This window comes from Microcaecilia unicolor, chromosome 3, assembly GCF_901765095.1.
Source record: "Microcaecilia unicolor chromosome 3, aMicUni1.1, whole genome shotgun sequence".
Classification (NCBI taxonomy): domain Eukaryota; kingdom Metazoa; phylum Chordata; class Amphibia; order Gymnophiona; family Siphonopidae; genus Microcaecilia; species Microcaecilia unicolor.
The window spans coordinates 234,858,041-234,879,614 of NC_044033.1; the positions used below are offsets into that span (position 1 = coordinate 234,858,041).

The 21,574-nt window shown below is 44.9% G+C and overlaps 1 pseudogene; it reads left to right on the forward strand.

Annotated features, from left to right (window-relative positions):
* LOC115464438 overlaps positions 1-21,574 on the forward strand; it is a 102,846-nt pseudogene that overhangs the window by 29,798 nt on the left and 51,474 nt on the right.

Consider the following 21,574-nt stretch of genomic DNA (forward strand, 5'->3'; position numbering starts at 1 on the left):
CTAAATAAATTCAACCACAGCTAAGTGACATTGCCAAGGGTGTTGAAAGAAATATATTATTTTTTCACAACATTTTAAGGGAAAACAAAGGAACAGACCATCAGATATTAAAAATCCATGAGATCCCTGCAAAAACACCAATAGTGCACACAAAGAGACCAATTTCTACATCAGGAAAGAGAATAACCACAAATATCTGATTTTGATAAAAGACAATTTAAATACTTATCTGAAAAGGTTCTTTTCCGCCTTTTTAGGTGAAACAGACAAAGTTAAGGGTATACATGTAGTTCTACATTTGAAGAATATGTTATTGCAGCTCTATTAAGCTTCACACTAATTGTGAATTTGAGTTTATTTGAATGAAAATTTGCTTGCATTTGTATTCAATAAAGAAAGAGATAATTTGCAAATCTGAAAGTTTGGTCCTTCCATTTCAGGAACAAATCCTAAACTTAGATTCTTTTCCTCCTTTATTCTTTGAGAGCAAAGGACGAGGTTAGTTTATTTGTTCCACTCCCTCGGCTGTGAGTGTGTGTTCCCTGGATATTCGCCACGACTACAACCATCAGGTATCTGGGAGCACATCACTACAGTCCAGCCAAGAGGGGTGGTAACATCTAATATAATAAAACGCACCCTCAACGTTCTGAAGCCAACGTTCTGTGAAGCCTTGAAGCCTGAAGCCTGAAGCCTTGAAGCCTTGAAGCCTGAAGCCTGAAGCCTTGAAGCCATCTGACGTCACTCCCAGGCTGAGGCTGAAGGGTTCAGCCAGCCGTCTCTGCCCCGCCCTCGCGACAAAACAAACAAATCCGGAAGCGAAACGTCAGGGAAGGAGGCGGCGCTCCCGACGTCTAGCCTTCCCTTCGCTGTGTTCCGCCTTCAAAACAAGGCGGAACACAGCGAAGGGAAAGCTAGACGTCGGGAGCGCCGCCTCCTTCCCTGACGCTTCGCTGCACGAACCGCCATGGAGGTAAAGTTAAAAAGAATAAAAAAAAAAAAAAAGGGATGCATGGATGCGAAGGGGGGGGCATGGATGCGAGGGGGGGCATGGATGCGAGGCATGGATGCGAAGGGGGGGGGCATGGATGCGAAGGGGGGGGGAAAGAAGAGGGCGGGCCAGGCTGGGACATGGGAGAGAGAGAAGCATGGATGCGAGGGGGGGGGGTCATGGAAGGGCGAGAGGGGACTTGCTGGAAAAGGATGAATGGACGCGGCAGGGGACAGAGGAGCATGGATGGGTATGGATTAGGAGGGCAGGGCACAGGGAGAGAGGGGAATTACTGGAAATGGATGAATGGAGGGGGCAGGGGACAGAGGAGCATGGATGGGCATGGATTGGAAGGGCAGGACTCAGGGAGAGAGGGAAATTGCTGGATAGGGAAAAATGGAGGGGCCAGGTGACAGATGAGCATGGATGGGCATGGATTGGAAGGGCAGGACTCAGGGAGAGGGGAATTGCTGGATAGGGATGAATGGAGGGGACAGATGGGCATGGATGGATATGGATTGCAGAGCAGGCCTCAGGCAGAGAGGGGAAATGCTGGATAGGGAAAAATGGAGGGGCCAGGTGACAGAGGAGCATGGATGGGCATGGATTGGAAGGGCAGGACTCAGGGAGAGGGGAATTGCTGGATAGGGATGAATGGAGGGGACAGATGGGCATGGATGGATATGGATTGCAGAGCAGGCCTCAGGCAGAGAGGGGAAATGCTGGATAGGGAAAAATGGAGGGGCCAGGTGACAGATGAGCATGGATGGGCATGGATTGGAAGGGCAGGACTCAGGGAGAGGAGAATTGCTGGATAGGGATGAATGGAGGGGACAGATGGGCATGGATGGATATGGATTGCAGAGCAGGCCTCAGGCAGAGAGGGGAAATGCTGGATAGGGAAAAATGGAGGGGCCAGGTGACAGAGGAGCATGGATGGGCATGGATTGGAAGGGCAGGACTCAGGGAGAGGGGAATTGCTGCATAGGGATGAATGGAGGGGACAGATGGGCATGGATGGATATGGATTGCAGGGCAGGCCTCAGGCAGAGAGGGGAAATGCTGGATAGGGATGAATGGAGGGGGCAGGTGACAGACAAACATGGATGGCCATGGATTGGGAGGGCAGGGCTCAGGGACAGAGGGGAATTGCTGGAAAAGGATGAATGGAGGGGGCAGGGGACAGATGGCCATGGATTGGGAGGGCACGGCTCACACTCTCTCTCTCATATACAATGTCTTTCTGACTCTCACTCTCACACACTCTGTCTCACACTGTATCACATTCACTCTCTATGTGCCACACAGTCACTCACACACTCGCTTGGTCTCATACACTCACTCAAACAGAGAATCTGTGTCTCACACACACTCTCTCTCTCGCCCACACACACACACTCTCACTCACACTGTGTCTCACATACACACTTGCACACACTCTCATTCTCACACACACACTCTCTCACAAACACACTCACACCCAGACTCACGCTCTCTCTCACACAATCACACTTTCACTCTGACTCTCAAACAGTCACTCTCACATACACTCTCCCAAACATACACACTCCGAGGAAAACCTTGCTAGCGCCCGTTTCATTTGTGTCAGAAACGGGCCTTTTTTACTAGTTAGTTTTAAAACACTGCATCAAATGCTGTCCTCTATTCTTGCTTCTTGTTTATGACTCTGTCTACCATCCAAAGTCTCTTGGTTCTCATTCCCAGGGTTTATTGGAGGTTCCTTCTTCTTTTCATCTCATTAGACTTGAAGGTAGCAGGAAGTCTATGTTCATAGTTTTGGGTCCTAAACTCTGGAATGAACTCCCTGTATCTTTTCATAGTATCAATTCCTTTTTTTTTCAGTTTAAGAAGGAAGTGAATACATTATTTTGAGAGGCTTATGGTGATTAAATGTATCAATTATTATTGCTGTTAACATGAGATTGTTTTTAATTTTGCTTTCATTGTTGTTTGACAAAATTATATGTGATATATTTGTAAAGAATTGTGTATGTTCATTCAGTAACACACTGTGGTGATGACTAATCTTTCTTGGTTACAGAGGAAAAAGCCTCTGCACGTCTATGTTCAAAATGTAAACATTTATATGACTCATAGAACTCATTCTTCATCGGCTGAAAAAACCTATGTTTATGTGTTTATATGCTTTCTTCTGAATTTGTCTAAAACCACGAGTATGTCCAAGAAGTGGCCTTCATTGGGTAGTGGTTATAGTTTTCAGTCATTAGAAGTGTTCTTTCCTTAACACACCTAGAGCTGTGGGTGGAGTTGGATATGAATTTGTTAAATAAATAAATATATTCATATCTTGTTTTTGAAGTTAACTCTTTTTCAATTCCTTTGACATCCCCTTAACATTGAGATTTTTATTCTTTTGAAAATACTGATTAATTGTACCTTATTGAAAGCAGATAAGTATTTGAAAATTGTACTATATCTTCATTTCACTTTTCTTCTTCTGTGGATTACATCTTTATCTCCTTCAGCCCCCTATTCTGCAGATTTAACACCAATTTTGGTCTGTTCTCATTTGAATTACTTGTACCTTATTGATGTCTATTTGTGTATTATATCTCCAGTACCCAAGGGGGTGTCTTCATAGACCTATACACACTGTCTTCAATTTAACCCCCACAGAGGTCATTTCCTGATTCCAAATTCTACTTGTCCCTGAATTTCTTATATATTTTGCTCCATTTTGTCTTCCATCAGTACTCTGATCTCTATCCCTATATGTACTGGATAATGAGAAAACTTTTTTCTGCTATATCATTAAACTTCTGAGCACAGTGGTTTCTTAAAATCTAGACATTTGGCGAGACACTCACAGTTCAGAAATAAGTTATACTTTCTTTGCAGCACTACACAACTCCTTTGCAGAATTGATACTTAAAATCATCAGTGTTAAGAAATGACATTGGCACTAGATACTTAGATCATGCTCCTATAATCTATGTCTAAAAGACATGGCCACCACTAGTCCAAATAAACATTCGTCTTTTATTAGACAACTACTTCACCATCCTACTTTCCTCCAAAAGCTTGGAACAACTATGTTCACTTTAACTACAATAAAGACAAACATCTCTTTACATTTTGGGATGCTGAAAAAGAAGTCTTAAGGGGTCATATAGCTAAATATCCTGTGGAGATCAAAAAAACAAACCAATAAATGATTGGAAGAATTACACACGTCTTTTGCAAATCTAGAATCTCTTTATGAGAAAACCAAACACACAAACATTTTTTTTGACAGATGCTTAATATTAATTCCAAGGTTTTATTCAGTGCTGTAATAAAATTTTACAATCTTTTCCCAATTATTTTCAGGAAATCTATTATTCAAATCTTACCATGCCTGCCCAGTCCATTCAGGATTGGCTTGGGAAATTGCCCATTCCAAAATTAAACTCTATCCTTAAAACAATTATTGATAGACCTTTCAATGTCTCTGAAATCTCTTTAACTATAAAAATACTTAAAGCTCATAATGCTTCAGGTCCAAATAATGTTCCTGTTGAGTTGTATAAAGCTATGTAAGAACAGTGTTTACCTTATTTGAACAAAGTCTTTAATGAGATTAGAGCATCTCATTGTTTACCTGGGATTTTTTATTCAGCAGTAATAATGGTGTTACCTTAAGAACAAAAACCTCTTGCTGCCTGATAAAATTATAGACCCATATCCTTATTAACATTTATTATAAAATATTTACTAAAATTCTGAGTAAAAGGATAGAGCAAGTGGTTTCAGAATGTATATACTCAGACCAGTCTAGCTTTATTCTTGGGAGACATGATGCTGATAACATTAGACAACTTCTCACTATATTGTATCCTGCTACTATCAAGAAAGATGACTCATCTGTAATCGCTTTTGATGGAAAAAGACCTTTGATAAAGTTGAGTAGCCTTACTTATTTTGTGTTTTGGAATCTTTTGGTTTTGACACAAATTTTATTAATTTGGATAGGCTTTATATCTCTCCATGCAAGTAACCCTCTTACTTATAATGTTGTAATCCTTTAAGGAGGAAAAAAGACTTCAGACACTCATCATTCTGTGTGGGCACACAGTGAATGATTGAATGCTTTGTATCCACTAACACTGGAAGTTCATCCCAATGTGGATAATGCATGAGCTCCTCATAAGTAAAAAAAACCTCCAACCAATATGTTAATAGGCTTAATAACCTTTTGTTAAAAGGTGAGAAACTTATCTTTTTATGTTCTCTCGCTTGCTATATACTGGCGACATTCATCTAGGCTGTATCCTTAACTGTGGCTGGGAATGCTCTACAGAACACTTCTGTCTCACTTTAGCTTCTTAAGAAGCAAAATCCATGGTTTTATTTAAAGTCCTAGTTATATTCAGCCATCTTGCTACGCCGGTGGTCATCTGGTCAGTTCAGGCACCTTTTGAGGCTTGGTTGTAAAAAAAAAAAAAATGGACCAAGTAAAGTCGCCCAAGTGCTCGTCAGGGATGCCTTTCTTTTTTCCATTATCGGTCGAGGACACCCATGTGTTAGGCACGCCTCAGTTCCACCTTAGCTACGCTTCCAACATGCCCCCTGAACTTTGGTCGTCCCCGGGACGGAAAGCAGCTGAGGACGGCCAAAATCGACTTTCGATTATTCCGATTTGGGCGACCCTGGGAGGATGCCCATCTCCTGATTTATGTCGAAAGATGGGCACCCTTCTCTTTCGAAAATAAGCCTGATAGTCAACATGGATTTAGTGAGGGGAAATCTTGCCTCACCAATCTACTACATTTCTTTGAAGGGGTGAACAAACATGTCGATAAAGGTGAGCCGGTTGATGTGGAGGGGCATTTTCGAACGGGGACGCCCATTTGTAAGGGCACCCATCTCTGAGGACGTCCCTGCGAAGGGGCGGGGCATCCCATATTATCGAAACAAGATGGGTGTCCATCTTTTGTTTCAATAATAAGGTCGGGGATGCCCAAATCTCAACATTTAGGTCGACCTTAGAGATGGTCGACCTAAATGTTGAGATGATCAACCTTAGAGATGGGCAACCTCGGTTTTCGCCGATAATGGAAACCGAGGACACCCATCTCAAAAATGACCAAATCCAAGTCCTTTGGTCGTGGGAGGAGCCAGCATTTGTAGTGCACTGGTACCCCTCACATGCCAGGATACCAACCGGGCACCCTAGGGGGCACTGCAGTGGACTTCAGAAATTGCTCCCAGGTGCATAGCTCCCTTACCTTGGGTGCTTAGCCCCCCAACCCCCCCTCCCAAACCCACTCCCCACACCTGTACACCACTACCATAGCCCTAAGGGGTGAAGGGGGGTACCTACATGTGGGTACAGTGGGTTTCGGGTGGGTTTTGAAGGGCTCACATTTACCACCACAAGTGTAACAGGTGGGGGGAATGGGCCTGGGTCCGCCTGCCTGAAGTGCACTGCACCCACTAAAACTGCTCCAGGGACCTGCATACTGCTGTGATGGAGCTGGGTATGACATTTGAGGCTGGCAGAGAGGCTGGAAAAAATGTTTAAAAATTTGTTTTTGGGTGGGAGGGGGTTGGTGACCACTGGGGGAGTAAGGGGAGGTCACCCTGCTTCCCTCTGGTGGTCATCTGGTCAGTTCGGGCACCTTTTCGAGGCTTGGTCGTGAAAAAACTTGGTCCAAGTAAAGTCGGCCAAATGCTTGTCAGGGACGCCCTTCTTTTTTCCATTATTGGCTGAGGATGCCCATCTCTTAAGCATGCCCCTGTCCCACCTTCGGTATGGTTCAGACATGCCCCTGTGAACTTTGGTCATCCCTGCGACGGAAAGCAGTTGAGGATGCCCAAATCGGCTTTCGATTATGCCGATTTGGGCAACCCTGAGAGAAGGACGCCCATCTCCCGATTTCTGTCGGAAGATGGGCGTCCTTCTCTTTCGATTATGCCCCTGATTGTGTATCTGGATTTTCAGAAGGCGTTTGACAAAGCACCTCATGAAAGACTCCAGAGGAAATTGGAGACTTATGGGATAGGAGGTAGTGTTCTATTGTGTATTAAAAACTGGTTAAAAGATAGAAAACAGAGAGTAGGGTTAAATGGTCAGTATTCTCAATGGAGAAGGGTAGTTAGTGGGGTTCCCCAGGGGTCTATGCTGGGACTGTTGCTTTTTAACATATTTATAAATGACCTAGAGATGGGAGTAACTAGTGAGGTAATTAAATTTGCTGATGACACAAAGTTATTCAAAGTTGTTAAATCGCAGGAGGATTGTGAAAAATTACTAGAGGACCTTACGAGACTGGGAGACTGGGCGTCTAAATGGCAGATGATGTTTAATGTGAGCAAGTGCAAAATGATGCATGTGGGAAAAAGGAACCCGAATTATAGCTACATCATGCAAGGTTCCACTTTAGGAGTCACTGACCAAGAAAGGGATCTAGGTGTCGTCGTTGATGATATGTTGAAACCTTCTGTTCAGTGTGCTGCTGCGGCTAAGAAAGCAAATACAATGTTAGGTATTATTAGGAAAGGAATGGAAAACAAAAATGAGGATGTTATAATGCCTTTGTATCGCTCCATGGTGCGACCGCACCTCAAATATTGTGTTCAATTCTGGTCACAGCATCTCAAAAAAGATATAGTGGAATTAGAAAAGGTGCAGAGAAGGGCGATGAAAATGATAAAGGGGATGGGAAGACTTCCCTATGAGGAAAGGCTAAAGCGGCTAGGGCTCTACACACAGACAACAGAGAATCACAAGGTAAGCTCACAGCAGAGGGAAATAACGCTAGAGCGTCCTGTGCAAGCAGAGGGAGGTTTAAATAGGGTCTGGCCTCTGACGTCATCTGCCTCAGATGTCAGCCCAATCCCTGACATACCCAATCAGGACCGAGACCCTGTCGCTACCATGCTTGTCCCAGTAGGATCATAACAGCAACTCCCAAGGGCCCCCTCTAAATTGGGTCCGGTGTTTAGGTTTATGAGGAAAGAGTTATGGAAATGTTGGACCAATACATGAGCGTGAACTTGGTTTGCAGCTTCCCAAGAATTCTCTGCTGGTTCATACCCTTTCCAAGAGATGAGATATTGAAGTTGCCCCCTGAGACATTGGGCATCAAGGATATCTCAAACTTTATATTCAACTTGGGAGGCCGATTCTGCTGGTCGAGAAGACAATGAAGATAAAGAGCCTTTTCGTAAAACCACTGGTTTAAGCAGAGATACATGAAATATATTGTGCACTTACAGACTAGGTGGCAATTTGAGCTGATAGCTGACTGGGTTGACTTGTCTTATAATGGGATATGGACCCACAAATCGTGCAGCAAATCGAGTGGAAGGAGTCTTCAGCCGAAGATGCTGAGTGGAAAGCCACACTAAATCACCAGGTTGAAACTGAGACCCTAGTCATCTATGCTTGTCTGCTTGACATTTCATACAAGCAGTGGTTTGCTGAACTGTCTTCTGGACCGATAACTAAATAGATTGAAGGGAGATTAAATGGCAACAACTGTTAGGTGAACAGTCGTTAGATAACTTTTGACCCGACATATGGAATTATAATTTTAAATGTTCTTTTTCTGTATCTTTGATAAAGCCCCTTTGTTCAACATTTTTGGTCTATGGTTCTGAATCATATTATCAAAATTGTAGGTCAATTAATTAAATTAGATCCATATTTAATATTGTTCAGAATATCTATGTGTCAAGGAAACTGGGATGGTGAGCCCTTGGGCTACAGCCAGGCTGCAGCAGACAAGTCCTCTGGTGAGGCGCAGAGCAGAGGCGAACCAGGCACTGAATACAAACAGGATACCACACATGGCAAATAGACAAAGCACACTCAAGACAAGCAACAAGCACCACCAGAAAAGGGAGATAGACCACTCAGGTGGACCGCAAGGCCGATCCAGAACCCAGAGTCCAAGCGTACGGGCCTCATGGTCGAAGTGGAACCGAATCATACCAGATGGAACTTAAAAGAAACAGAACGAAATCTCTTGAGCAAGTACTACTCAAGCAGTGCACACACACTGCACTAAACAGAGCCACAAACAAGGTGTCAAAAGACCCTACACACAGGCACAAAGAAACTGAAGAGGAAAAGACAACTCCACTTAGACTCATATGGTAGAAACCACAAGTAAAAGATAAGAAAACCACACAGGAAGGCAGCACAGGACTGGGCTTAGAACCACAGCTATAAATGAAAAGTCCTAACCAAGTCAAACAAAAATCACACAGAGAGGTAGCTCAAGGCTGAGCTAGTAGTCCCAGCTAAACAGAAGAGCTGTCCACTCGTGCCACACAGAGAGGCAGGTCAAGGCTGAGCTAGTAGTCACAGCAAACAGAAGAACCACCCACTCAAACAGAAGCAAACAGAGAGGATGCACAGGACTGTGCTAGTAGACACAGCTAAAGAGTAGAACGGCCCACTCGTGCCACACAGAGAGACCGCTCAAGGCTGCACTAGTAGTCACAGATAAATGAAAAAGCAATCCACTCAAACACAACCAGAAACCTCACAGAGAGAACTCAAACAGGAAAAACTCAAGACAAGGCCACACAAAGGAACACTCATGGCTATGCCACATAGCACTCAAGGATAAGGAAGCCACTCATGAAGGAACACTGTAAGCTGTACCATACAGCACTCAGGGAAGAGGGAAGCCACTCAAAGGATTACTCAAGGGTGTGCCACCAGGCACTCAAGGAAAAAGGGAAGCCACTCATAGGAATATACTAGGCTGTGCTACACAGCACTCAAGGGAAAAGGGAAGCCACTCATTTGAACACTCTAGGCCAGTGATGGCGAACCTATGGCACGCGTGCCAAAGAGGGCACGCAGAGCCCTCTCCCTTGGCATGCGCGCCATCGCCATCGCTGGTCCGCCCACTCTCCCTCCCAGTTCGGCCTTCCTCCCGCCCTCCCTCCAACGCAACGAGCAACAGCCCGCCCACCCGTCCTCCCTCCCTCCCAGCACCAGGAACCTCCCTCCTCCTAAAATTTAAAAAGCGTACCTCCTCAGTCGGGGTTAAGGCGGCGTGCGTCGGCAGCAGCAGCAAAGCGCCTGTGCTTCGCTCGAAGCGCCTTCGGCCTTCCCTGTCTTTCAAGCTCTGGTCCCGGCTATGGGCGGGACCAGATCTTGAGAGACAGGGAAGGCCGAAGGCGCGTCGAGCGAAGCACAGGCGCTTCGCTGCCGACGCACGCCGCCTTAACCCCGACTGAGGATGTTGGAGGTACGCTTTTTAAATTTTAGAAGGAGGGGGGGTCCTGGTGCTGGGAGGGAGGGAGGATGGACGGGCGGGCGGCCTGATGCTCGTTGGGTTGGAGGGAGGGCGGGAGGCCGGCCTGGTGCTGTCTGTGTGCTGCTGGGTGGGAGGGAGACCTGATGGTGGGAGCTGGGTGGAAGGGAGGCCTGCTGCTGCTGCTGCTGCTGCTGCGTGCTGGGTGGGAGGGAGACCTGATGGTGCGTGCTGGGTGGGAGGAAGACCTGATGGTGGGAGCTGGGTGGGTGGGAGGGAGGCCTGCTGCTGCGTGCTTGGTGGGAGGGAGACCTGATGGTGAGTGCTGGGTGGGAGGGAGACCTGATGGTGGGTGCTGGGTGGGAGGGAGGCCTGCTGCTGCGTGCTGGGTGGGAGGGAAGCCTGATGGTGGGTGCTGGGTGGGAGGGAGGCCTGCTGCTGCTGCTGCTGTGTGCTGGGTGGGAGGGAAGCCTGATGGTGGGTGCTGGGTGGGAGGGAGGCCTGCTGCTGCTGCATGCTGGGTGGGAGGGAAGCCTGATAGTGGGTGCTGGGTGGGTGGGAGGCCTGCTGCTGTGTGCTGGGTGGGAGGGAGACCTGATGGTGGGTGCTGGGTGGGAGGGAAGCCTGATGGTGGGTGCTGGGTGGGAGGGAAGCCTGATGGTGGGTGTTGGGTGGGAGGGAGGCCTGGTGCTAGGTGCTGCCGGGTGCTGGGAGGTAGGGCAGGGGGGAGAGGAGGGCTGCTGGACATTTGTGGCTGGAGGGGAGAGGATGGTTGCTGGACATGGATGGAGGGCAAGAAATGAAGAAGAAAGGAGGAAAGTAAAGAAATCAATGGAAAGGAAGCCCTGGAAACGGAGTTAAGAGAACAGATAGAGAGCAGCAGAATCAGCGACTAGAACCAATATGGATAGAAAAACAAAATCAGCAGACAACAAAGGTAGGAAAAATCATTTTATTTTCATTTTAGTGTTTGGAATATGTCGAATTGGAGAATTTACATCTGCTGTCTTATTTTGCACTGGGCATACTGGAGCTGTAACAGCTTACAGAAATGATTTATAATGGAAGAAAGTCATGTTATTTTTTTCTCCTACACTAGTATAATATTTTCAATGATGTCTGTTTATATGTGCCATGGCTGGTATAAGGGGTGTGGCTATCATAGGGGTGGAGTCATATGTGGTGACCCCACCCATAATGAGTACCGGCACTTTGCGATAAATAATTCGGTTTTGGGTTGTTGTTTGGGCACTCGGTCTCTAAAAGGTTCGCCATCACTGCTCTAGGCTGTACCATACAGCACTCAAGGGTAAAGAGAAGCCACCTATAGGAATAAACAAGGCTGTGCCACACAGCACTCAAGGGTCAAGGGAATCCACTCACAAGAATACACAAGGCTGTGCCACACAGCACTCCAAGGATAAAGGGAAGCCGCTTATAGGAATACACAAGGCGGTGCCACAGAGTCAAATAACAGACATTAGAGACAAAGGGAAAAGCAAGCAAACAGGGAACACTGCCATTACATACACAAATCAGATGAGCAATGCTCACAAGAATCAGGAGACAGACACAGCAGACAAAGAGTTAAAGCAGGCTAAAGGGAAGGGCCGCTTCTAAAACACATCAGAAAAAAGCAGGGCTTACACTGCAGTCAAAAGTTTAAAGTAAACAAAGGGAAAAACAAACAATGTTATTACCAGAACTTAGCCAGCACCTACAGCCAGGAAGGGAAAGGAAAGGCAGGCAGAGGCAGAGCAGACAGAGCACACACAGCTGCATGGAAGCAAGGTAATCAAGGAAATTAGGCTGGGGAAGCAAAGTAATCAAGGAAAGCAGCTGGGCTGGCAACAACCGGCTCTCTGAACAGTGAACAGTAACAAGGGAAACCATACAAGGAAATAGAACAGGCTTATGCTGGAGAGCCTAGATAACAAGGAAGGAATCTATTCACGTTCAAACCAGAACCACACACACACACAGAAAAACAGAACAGGGCTTTGCTTGAAGCAAAGTTAACAGGCTAGTAATCCATGACCAGTTGCTCCAAGAAGTAGTCATTTATTACATCTAGGAATTTTATCTCCATAGCTCTCCCAGTGCAAAAAAAAAAATTGATTCATTTTTGCATTCTTTTTTTTAACTTCTCCTTTGGTCCAGAATCTTTATGCCAGCTAAGGCAGGCATCTCATCCCTGGAAGATATCTGATCCAGAGTAATATGAGCCAAACTAGGACCGTCTAGGACCAATATTTAACTGGTTTAGGATATTGTGAATGCAAGAAGAGTCAGCATTTAGGGGGACTTTTAAGGAGGGGTTTCATTCTTCTCTCCCCATTTCTATATTTCCTAACTCTTCATAGTCTGGTACACATCTACACAACTTCAGCTGCATTGCTTTTGGACTTCCACTAACACTTCCAGTTGATCCATCATAGATAAAGCATCATTTTTATTGGTGTGGGTAAGGATCCTCCACTGGTACTTCCAGCCATGCCGTCTCCCCCAATGCCGCTTCCTTAATCAGTTTCTTCTGGCCCCTGCATAATCTTGTGGTGAGTTTATTTATTGAGTCAGATGCATATGGATTGACAGAGAAACAGAGGTGCTAGAGTCTAGTGATTAAGGCTTTGTGCATGTGGGTAGGATGTAGATGTACCTGCTTTGGCCCTTGAGCATAGGAAAAACATGGGAGAAGGGAGAGAGAGAGAGAGAGAGAGAGAGAGAGAGAGAGAGAGAGAGAGAGAGAGAGAAGAATGAAATGTGCTTATACTGTGCTAAACCTTGTGTGCACTTCTTCATCATGTTAGCAAGCAAATATATAACAACCTCCTTTTCTAACCCTAATCATTACCCTATTTCACTCATGCCTACAATTAATGTCTCTGTTTCTGTATTTTAGTTTGATGCTAATTTCATATTATCTGTCATTTATTATCCTTAAAGTCATGTATCATTATATTATTACAACTTCCTGGCCTTTGTGTCTGCGGTGGAGGAGATTAACAACAGCTCAGAGCTCTTACCCAACCTCACGCTGGGGTTACACTTTTATAATCCTTCCGACAATTTATTCTTAATGTATACAGCGGCCATGAATATATTGTCAGGACTGGACACTGGGATCCCAAATTACATGTGTAAAACATCTGGATCACTGGGTGCTATCATTGAAGATCTTTCGGCTGAGCTGTCGAGTGAGTTTTCCAGCCTGTCCAGGATATTCCACTACCCACAGGTCAGATGATATCTTAATTTTACTTCACACCTTCATCATCCAGCACCACCTCTCCATCTTTCCCCCCACATCCAGAATTGTCTCATCTGTCCTCAGCCTACCACATCCATCCAATATTGCCTATTTTTCTGCCTTTCTAACTCCCATCTTTTCCTCTCCTTGACACCATTACCACCATCCTGCAGTCCTCCATTTTTCTCCCTTTCCTCTCCCACTTAATCACTCACTTGGTTGCCGTCTCCACTAACAGGTCCATTTCTTCCCCTGGTCTACATGGTGGCAGCAGCATCAGCAAAGTGAAGGAAAGCATGGGGCACTGCTCTGTGCATTCCACAGCTGGCTCTGTCAGTTCCAGTAATAGTATGTTGTACCTTGGCAGCTGCTGTTCCCTGGAAGAGGATCCTCAATTGGTGTCTTATCTGATAGAAAAGGTTGTATGGCTGTTTCTTTTATTCTCCTTTTGACTTGGGTTTAGTTAAAAACAATTCATCTTTATTTCTAGGAAATTTAAGTCAAACTATCTGATATTTTGGTTTGTTTCATTCAGGAAAATTAGTGAGTTGCTGTAAGAATTTGTAACCAGAGTATTGCTGTGTGCACCACAGCTGCAGGAAGTCACATCAGCTCTGAGGTAACTTCCCATTTCTGGGACCATCAGTGGCATTTACAGTGCAATGTCCCTATGCTTGCCTTCTGATTTCTGATACTGTTGTTGTCATGCTGACCTCAGGAAGCAGTGGGCCAGTTGACCAATAACTGAGTAAGTAGGAGGGGGAAAGAAAAGGGAGACAGGCATTGTAGTGATTATTGGGATAAGGGGTAGAGATGGGACAATGCTGGATGGTTGGGGGATGGGAGATAAATACTGAAGGGTGATGCAGACCCAGCAAGGCAATTGGTCTAGTCAATAAGTGACCAGTCGTGTAAGTGGGTCATCAGCAGAGAGCGGAAGGTCAGGGCTGGGGCCATCAATTCCATTATAATTTTTAAATTCAGGTTAAAATTTTAACATGTTAAGTAGGCAGTAATCCTTAAAAAGACTCAGGTGGTAACTGCTGTGGGTCTTCCATCATTTACATTCCCAGTTGCTAGGATGGTGCTTATGTAAGGATTGGTATTTTTTTTAAAAGCTGTTTTGTTGTACCTCCATTGGGTGCCCAACTTCCATTTCAGTACCTAAAATAAGGTGCCTAAAAGGCCTGTGACAGCTCTTCATGTAATGTTTGTTGAGAAGTTGTGACAAATAAAGCCCAAACTGCTTGATAGATGGACCTCTGAATGGATTTCTTCGTCTGCCTTTCTCTTTGTCCCTTTCCCTTATCTCTTATCCCATTGGAAAGTACTGTGACAGCATGAAATACGTATGATACAAACTATGCACAGTTTTTTAAATGTTCGTGCTGCTGTACAACTTTGGAGTAGCAGACAGCCTCTATATAAATCTTGAAAAATTGGATGTGAGAACAAGAAAAACTCCTTCATATCTACCATGTAATTTATAAGAAACAGTGTATGCTGTGATAATATATCCACGGAGTTGAAGGTGATAAGGGTCTCATAGTAAATAGATTACACAGAGTCAAAATTTAAACTGAAATTATACATTTTGGACCAGGTTCTATATATGGTACCAAACAATCAGTCACAAAAATCAGTACTATTCTATAAACCTCGACTAAAATTATGCATGGTTTATATAATATGGGTAGCGGTCGTCCCATGACTAAAACTTAAGCGCAGCCCTTTAAAGCAACTAAAACCTGGTGCAAATACCCATGCCTTATTTAGGCAAGAATTGGACATATTCTGTAACACTGTGCATAATTTTTAGGAATGCCCCTCCCATGACGAAACCCCCTTTTGAGATCTGTGTAGTCCAATTTACGTGCATCACATTATAGAATACGCTTAGCGAGCTATATGCATAAATCCTAATTAGTGCTAATTAAACTGAAAATTGCATTTTAATATCCAGTTATTGGTGCTGATAGGCTTGCTAACCCGTTCCATGTGCAAATTGGCAACGTGTGTGTCACGTCTGTGGCCGTGACCACCCTCAGCCTTACCTTCTTTCTGGGGGTCAGCAGCTCTGCTGGCTTCTGTCTGTCTTTGTGTTAGTCTTGTCTCTGGCTGTGTGTGCTGATTACTTCACTAGACCTCACCTGTGTGGGCTATGCCTCTCTAGGGAGCCAGCATCTAAGATGGTTGCCACCGGCTCTATGCCAGCTTCCAAGATGGCTCCTGCTTGTCTTTCCTGTGGGCTCACTTCCTATGTGTGTCAAGCCTCTCTTTGGGGTCAAGGTACTTCCTGCTTCTGTCCTGCTGCTGGTGACCTCATCAGTGAGAGCCTTCATAAGGAAGTGCTGTGCTGGCATTCTGGGCCTTTGCATTCTGTCGTGTTCTTGAGGACCTTGGCATTCTGTCAGGCTTCTTCCCCGGGAACCCTGGGTACATGAGTCCTTGGACCACGGCCAAGGAGCGGCAGTGGCAGGCAAGATCACCTTCGGAGCAGAGAAGAGACAAGGCTGGACTGGAACCCCGGACTGGAGTCCTGCACTGGAACACTTGGGACTGGAACGCACCAGACTGGAACACACTGGAGTAGGCTTCACCTATGCTTAGCTGCCTTTCCCCGAGGGTTGAGCCCTCAGGTTCGAGCAGCCGGTAGGGCTTACAGGAAAACCAGAACTGGAACCAGCAACAGGAACAACCGGAGTCAGGATCCAGCCGTGCTCCCAGGAACCTAGGCTAATGTGAGACAGGCAGGCAGGGAATGTCTGGGTTCAGGCAATAGTCCGAGACAGGTGGCTGGCAGAGAAGATCTGAGTACAGGCAATAGGCAGAGACAGGCGTGGTCAGGTTCAAAGCAGGAGTCTCTGGACAGGTGGCTAGCAGAGCAGTAGATAGGTACAGGCAAGGGTCAGAACCAACAGCAAGACTAGGGCTGGAGCTCCAGTAACAAGGAGAACTGGCAAAGGATAAGACTAGGGCTGAAGCTCCAGAACCCAAGGAAACCCCACCGGGGAAAACCAGAGGCTAAACTCAGGAGACCTAGAAGCTGTACACAAGCTAACAAACAGAGCAGTGCCCAAGCTAACTAGGCAAACACTAGGAACTCACACAGAGCAACCACAGACGAACTAGTAAGCTGTACACAGGCTACCAAGCAAGGCTATGCCCAAGCTAACTAGTCAAACACTAGACAATCACACAGAACTGGACAATGAGCAGTGCACAGAGCACTCTAGCATACCAGGGACCTTATACGATGCAAAGGCAAAGGCTGCAGTCTCTGAGTGATTAATAAAGCCCTTCAACACCAGAGACACAGCTGCAGCAATCTCTAAGTAACTACGGAGGCTGTTCAGGCAGAAAGCACAGAGAAACACAGAGCGGCTTCCCACACCCAGGTGTAGTGTAGTGAAGCAATTAGAGTCATGCTGGAAGCAGCCAGCACACAGAGAGAGAGAGAGAGCTAACCCAGGCAACACCCACAGGTGCAGTATAGTGAGGCAATTAGTGTCATGCTGCTGGATGCAGCCAGCACAGAGAGCCAGAGCTAGCTCAGAAAGGACAGACAGAAGAAACAGGAGCCAGCTAGGAAGCTGACCCCCAGGAACAAGGTAAGTCTGAGGGTGGTCACAGCCACAGACGTGACAGTGTGCTGATTTGTATAAAGAACATTAGTCGCCATTTCTAGAATCTAGGGGCTTGTGCCCTGATAAATGCATAACAGCTTTTTTTTCCCATGTCCAACAACCTTAGAAGATCAATTCTGTAAACTGAACACTGGTGGAGGAGTGGCCTAGTGGTTAGGGTGGTGGACTTTGGTCCTGGGGAACTGAGGAACTGAGTTCGATTCCCGGCACAGGCAGCTCCTTGTGACTCTGAGCAAGTCACTTAACCCTCCATTGCCTTCCGCATTGAGCCTGCCATGAGTGGGAATGTGCGGGGTACAAATGTAACAAAAAAAAAAAAAACACTGCATGCCAAAATACTTAGAATATATGTAAGTACTAGCATGGTACCTAAACTCTATTGTGGGAAAACCTGCTTAATTTACATAGTGCATATTTGCAGGACACATGTACATAGGCGAGGAGCATGGGTGGGACATAATGGTACTCCTATTTCTGCACTTAGCTGACAGAATATTGTAAGTTGAACACCTCTCTATCACATGTCGGCATCCCAACTTACATGATCTCTAGTGTGGGTGTAACTTGGGGCACCTAAATGTTACATAGGGCCAGTCTAGGGAGGAGGATGAGGCAAGTATGGGAACCTAACTGAATTTCTTAGCCGCTGCTGCTATGAAGCATTTCTCCTTCTGCGCACTCTTCCTCAACCCACCTGCATAGTTCTGCATCTCTCCCTCTCTTTCAATCTCTCATCTACCTTACAATATGTTTCTTGCCATCTTTAGATGTTGCTAGCAGTGGTCGCTGCAGCAATTGATATACTCATAAGTACATAAGTAATGCCATACTGGGAAAAGACCAAGGGTCCATCGAGCCCAGCATCCTGTCCACGACAGCGGCCAATCCAGGCCAAGGGCACCTGGCAAGCTTCCCAAACGTACAAACATTCTATACATGTTATTCCTGGAATTTTGGAGTTTTCCAAGTCCGTTTAGTAGCGGTTTATGGACTTGTCCTTTAGGAAACCGTCCAACCCCTTTTTAAACTCTGCTAAGCTAACCGCCTTCACCACTTTCTCCGGCAACGAATTCCAGAGTTTAATTACACGTTGGGTGAAGAAAAATTTTCTCCGATTTGTTTTAAATTTACTACACTGTAGTTTCATCGCATGCCCCCTAGTCCTAGTATTTTTGGAAAGCGTGAACAGAAGCTTCACATCCACCTGTTCCACTCCACTCATTATTTTATATACCTCTATCATGTCTCCCCTCAGCCGTCTCTTCTCCAAGCTGTATAGCCCTAGCCTCCTTAGTCTTTCTTCATAGGGAAGTCGTCCCATCCCCGCTATCATTTTAGTCGCCCTTCGCTGCACCTTTTCCAATTCTACTATATCTTTCTTGAGATGCGGCGACCAGAATTGAACACAATACTCAAGGTGCGGTCGCACCATAGAGTGATACAACGGCATTATAACATCCTCACACCTGTTTTCCATACCTTTCCTAATAATACCCAGCATTCTATTCGCTTTCTTAGCCGCAGCAGCACACTGAGCAGAAGGTTTCAGTGTGTTATCGACGACGACACCCAGATCCCTTTCTTGGTCCGTAACTCCTAACGTGGAACCTTGCATGACGTAGCTATAATTCGGGTTCTTTTTTCCCACATGCATCACCTTGCACTTGCTCACATTAAACATCATCTGCCATTTAGCCGCCCAGTCTCCCAGTCTCGTAAGGTCCTCTTGTAATTTTTCACAATCCTGTCGTGATTTAACGACTTTGAATAACTTTGTGTCATCAGCAAATTTAATTACCTCGCTAGTTACTCCCATCTCTAAATCATTTATAAATATATTAAAAAGCAGCGGTCCTAGCACGGACTGCATTCTGCTCCAGAGCTTTCCCTCTGACCTGTTCTGCCCCCTTTGATGCAGCCACTTATGCCAGGTCTATGCAATACCTCAGCTCATCCTCTGTTAAGGACATATCAAAATCCATGAGGGAAATAGAGAGGTTGTATAGCAGAATAATCATATTTAAAATACAATAGTCACAGTAAAGTAATAATAAATCATGAGAACAATAGAGGCATAAATAATAAAATTGGAAAAAAAAACAACTTTTTAAAACAGTACATTTTCAGTTATGACAAACAAATGGAACATGGATCAGACCATAAGGATGAAGTTGAGGTACAGCCCTACTCTCAGACTCCATGGAAGTTTCCTCCCCATATGTAGAGAATGGCACCACATGGGTCAATATTGATACTTGAGGTGATGGCATCGAAGACCTCTCCAGATGAAGAATAGAGGCCACAAGAGGGAGGTGAGGCAGAGATGCAGCTGATATAATCATCCTTGATGCCTATGCAGTGTGCAGCAGAAACATTTGCATCAGTTCCTCCCTGAACTTAACAACACGACATAAAGAGATAACCATAGTCATACTGGGTCAAACCAATGGCCCATCTAGCTCAATATCCTGCTTCAAGCAGTGGCCAATCCAGGTCACAAATGCCTGATAGATAACCAATTAGTAACACCACTCTGTGCTACTAATCCCAGGGCAAGCAGTGGCTTCCCCCATATCCATCTCAATAACATGCTAAGGACATTTCGTCTAGGAACTTGTCCAAACCTTTTTGAAACCCAGATATGCTAACTGCTGTTACCACATCCTCCAGAAATGAATTCCAGAGCTTAATTATTCTTTGAGTGGAAAATACGTCCTCCTATTTGTTTAAAAATATTTCTATGCAATTTCGTTGAGTGTCCCCTGGTCTTTGTACGTTTTAAATGAGTGAAAAAATCGATTCACCTCCACCCACTCCAGACCACTCAGGATTCTGTTGACCTTAATCATATTCCCCCTCAGCCATCTCTTTTCCAAGTTGAAGAGTCCTATTCTCTTTAGCCTTTAGTCATATGGCAGCAGCTCCATCCTCTCTATAATTTTGGTCGCTCTTCTTTGAAACTTTTCTAATTCCTTTATATCTTTTTTGAGACACAGCAACCAGAACTGAACACGATACTCAAGGAGAGGTTGCATCATGGAGAAATACAAAGGGATTATAACATTTTTGTTCTTATTTTGCATCCCTCTCCTAATAATTCCTAGCATCCTGTTTGCTTTTCAGGCTGCCGTTGCAAACTCGGCTGATTTCAGCGTATTGTCTTCAATGACACCTAGGTCTTTTTCTTGAGTGCGACTCCTAAAGTAGACCCTAGCATCAGATAGCTATGAGTCAGATTATTCTTTCCAATGACCACCACTTTGCATTTGTCCATATTAAATTTCATCTGCCATTTGGGTATGCAATCTTCCGGTTCCTATGATCTTCCAACAATTTTTCATAGCATACGTTTTGACAACTTTGAATACTTTTGTGTCATCAGCAAATTTAATCAACTCATTCGTCATTCAAATTTCCAGATCATTTATAAATATACTAGTAAAAAAGCCCCATTTCTGATGCAAATGAAACGGGGGCTAGCAAGGTTTTGTTCTGTGTGCATGTGGGAGTGTGTGTGTCCCTGCCCTCTGCCCCTTCCCCTGTGCTCTCTGTCCCCTGCCCCCTCAGAGTCGAGTCCTTCAGTGTTAAGTTTCCTGCTGTGCTGTGTTTGTGTTACAGAGATAGTGAGGGCTTCTGCCCTCTCTCCCCTCCCCCCTCTGAGTCCTTCACTGTTACAGAGAGAGCGATTTGATTTCGTGCGTTGCTGTGTTTTCCTTCACTGTTTGTGTTACAGAGAGAGCGAGGGCGGGGCAGACACTCATGGGGAAACCGGATATCTCTCCCCCTTCACACTTCCGGCTGGAGGCTTCATTTAGAACGTTGGTGGTGCCTTTTATATATAGAGATTAAACAGCACTGGTACCAGTACAGGGTACAGTTCCGCACGGATTTTTTAGACACCATACATAGAATCTGGCCCTTTGGGGGTAATTATATAATGAATAACTTGCTGAAGACAGAAAGAACATGTGCAAATATTATTATCCTAGTCACGTATGTAAATAAATTGAACTCTTACAGAATGTCAACTAGCAGAATAGTACCTGCCATGATTTCATAGTTCATATAGAGTCAGATTCTATAAATAGAGCCTAAAACATCCATGTAGAACTAAGCATATTCTATAAGATTTAAGTGTGCTTTATAGAATATGCTTAGTCGATACCGTAGTGCCTAAATCTACATTCATCCATTTATGCCAATGAAAACCTGGTGGAAATCTGTGTATGTGGATTTAGGCGCACTGACCCCTCTTCTATAATTACATGAGGAAATTTTGGAATGCCTATAAACACATGCCTTTTAAAATATGCATGTTTATTTTGAACTGTGTGCTTTACAATGTAGACACAGTTCTTTATAGAATACGCCTAGCAATTTTCCACACATAAATTCTGATAACTGCTAATTAGTGCTCATTGTTGCTTTTTAAGTGCTGTTAATAATG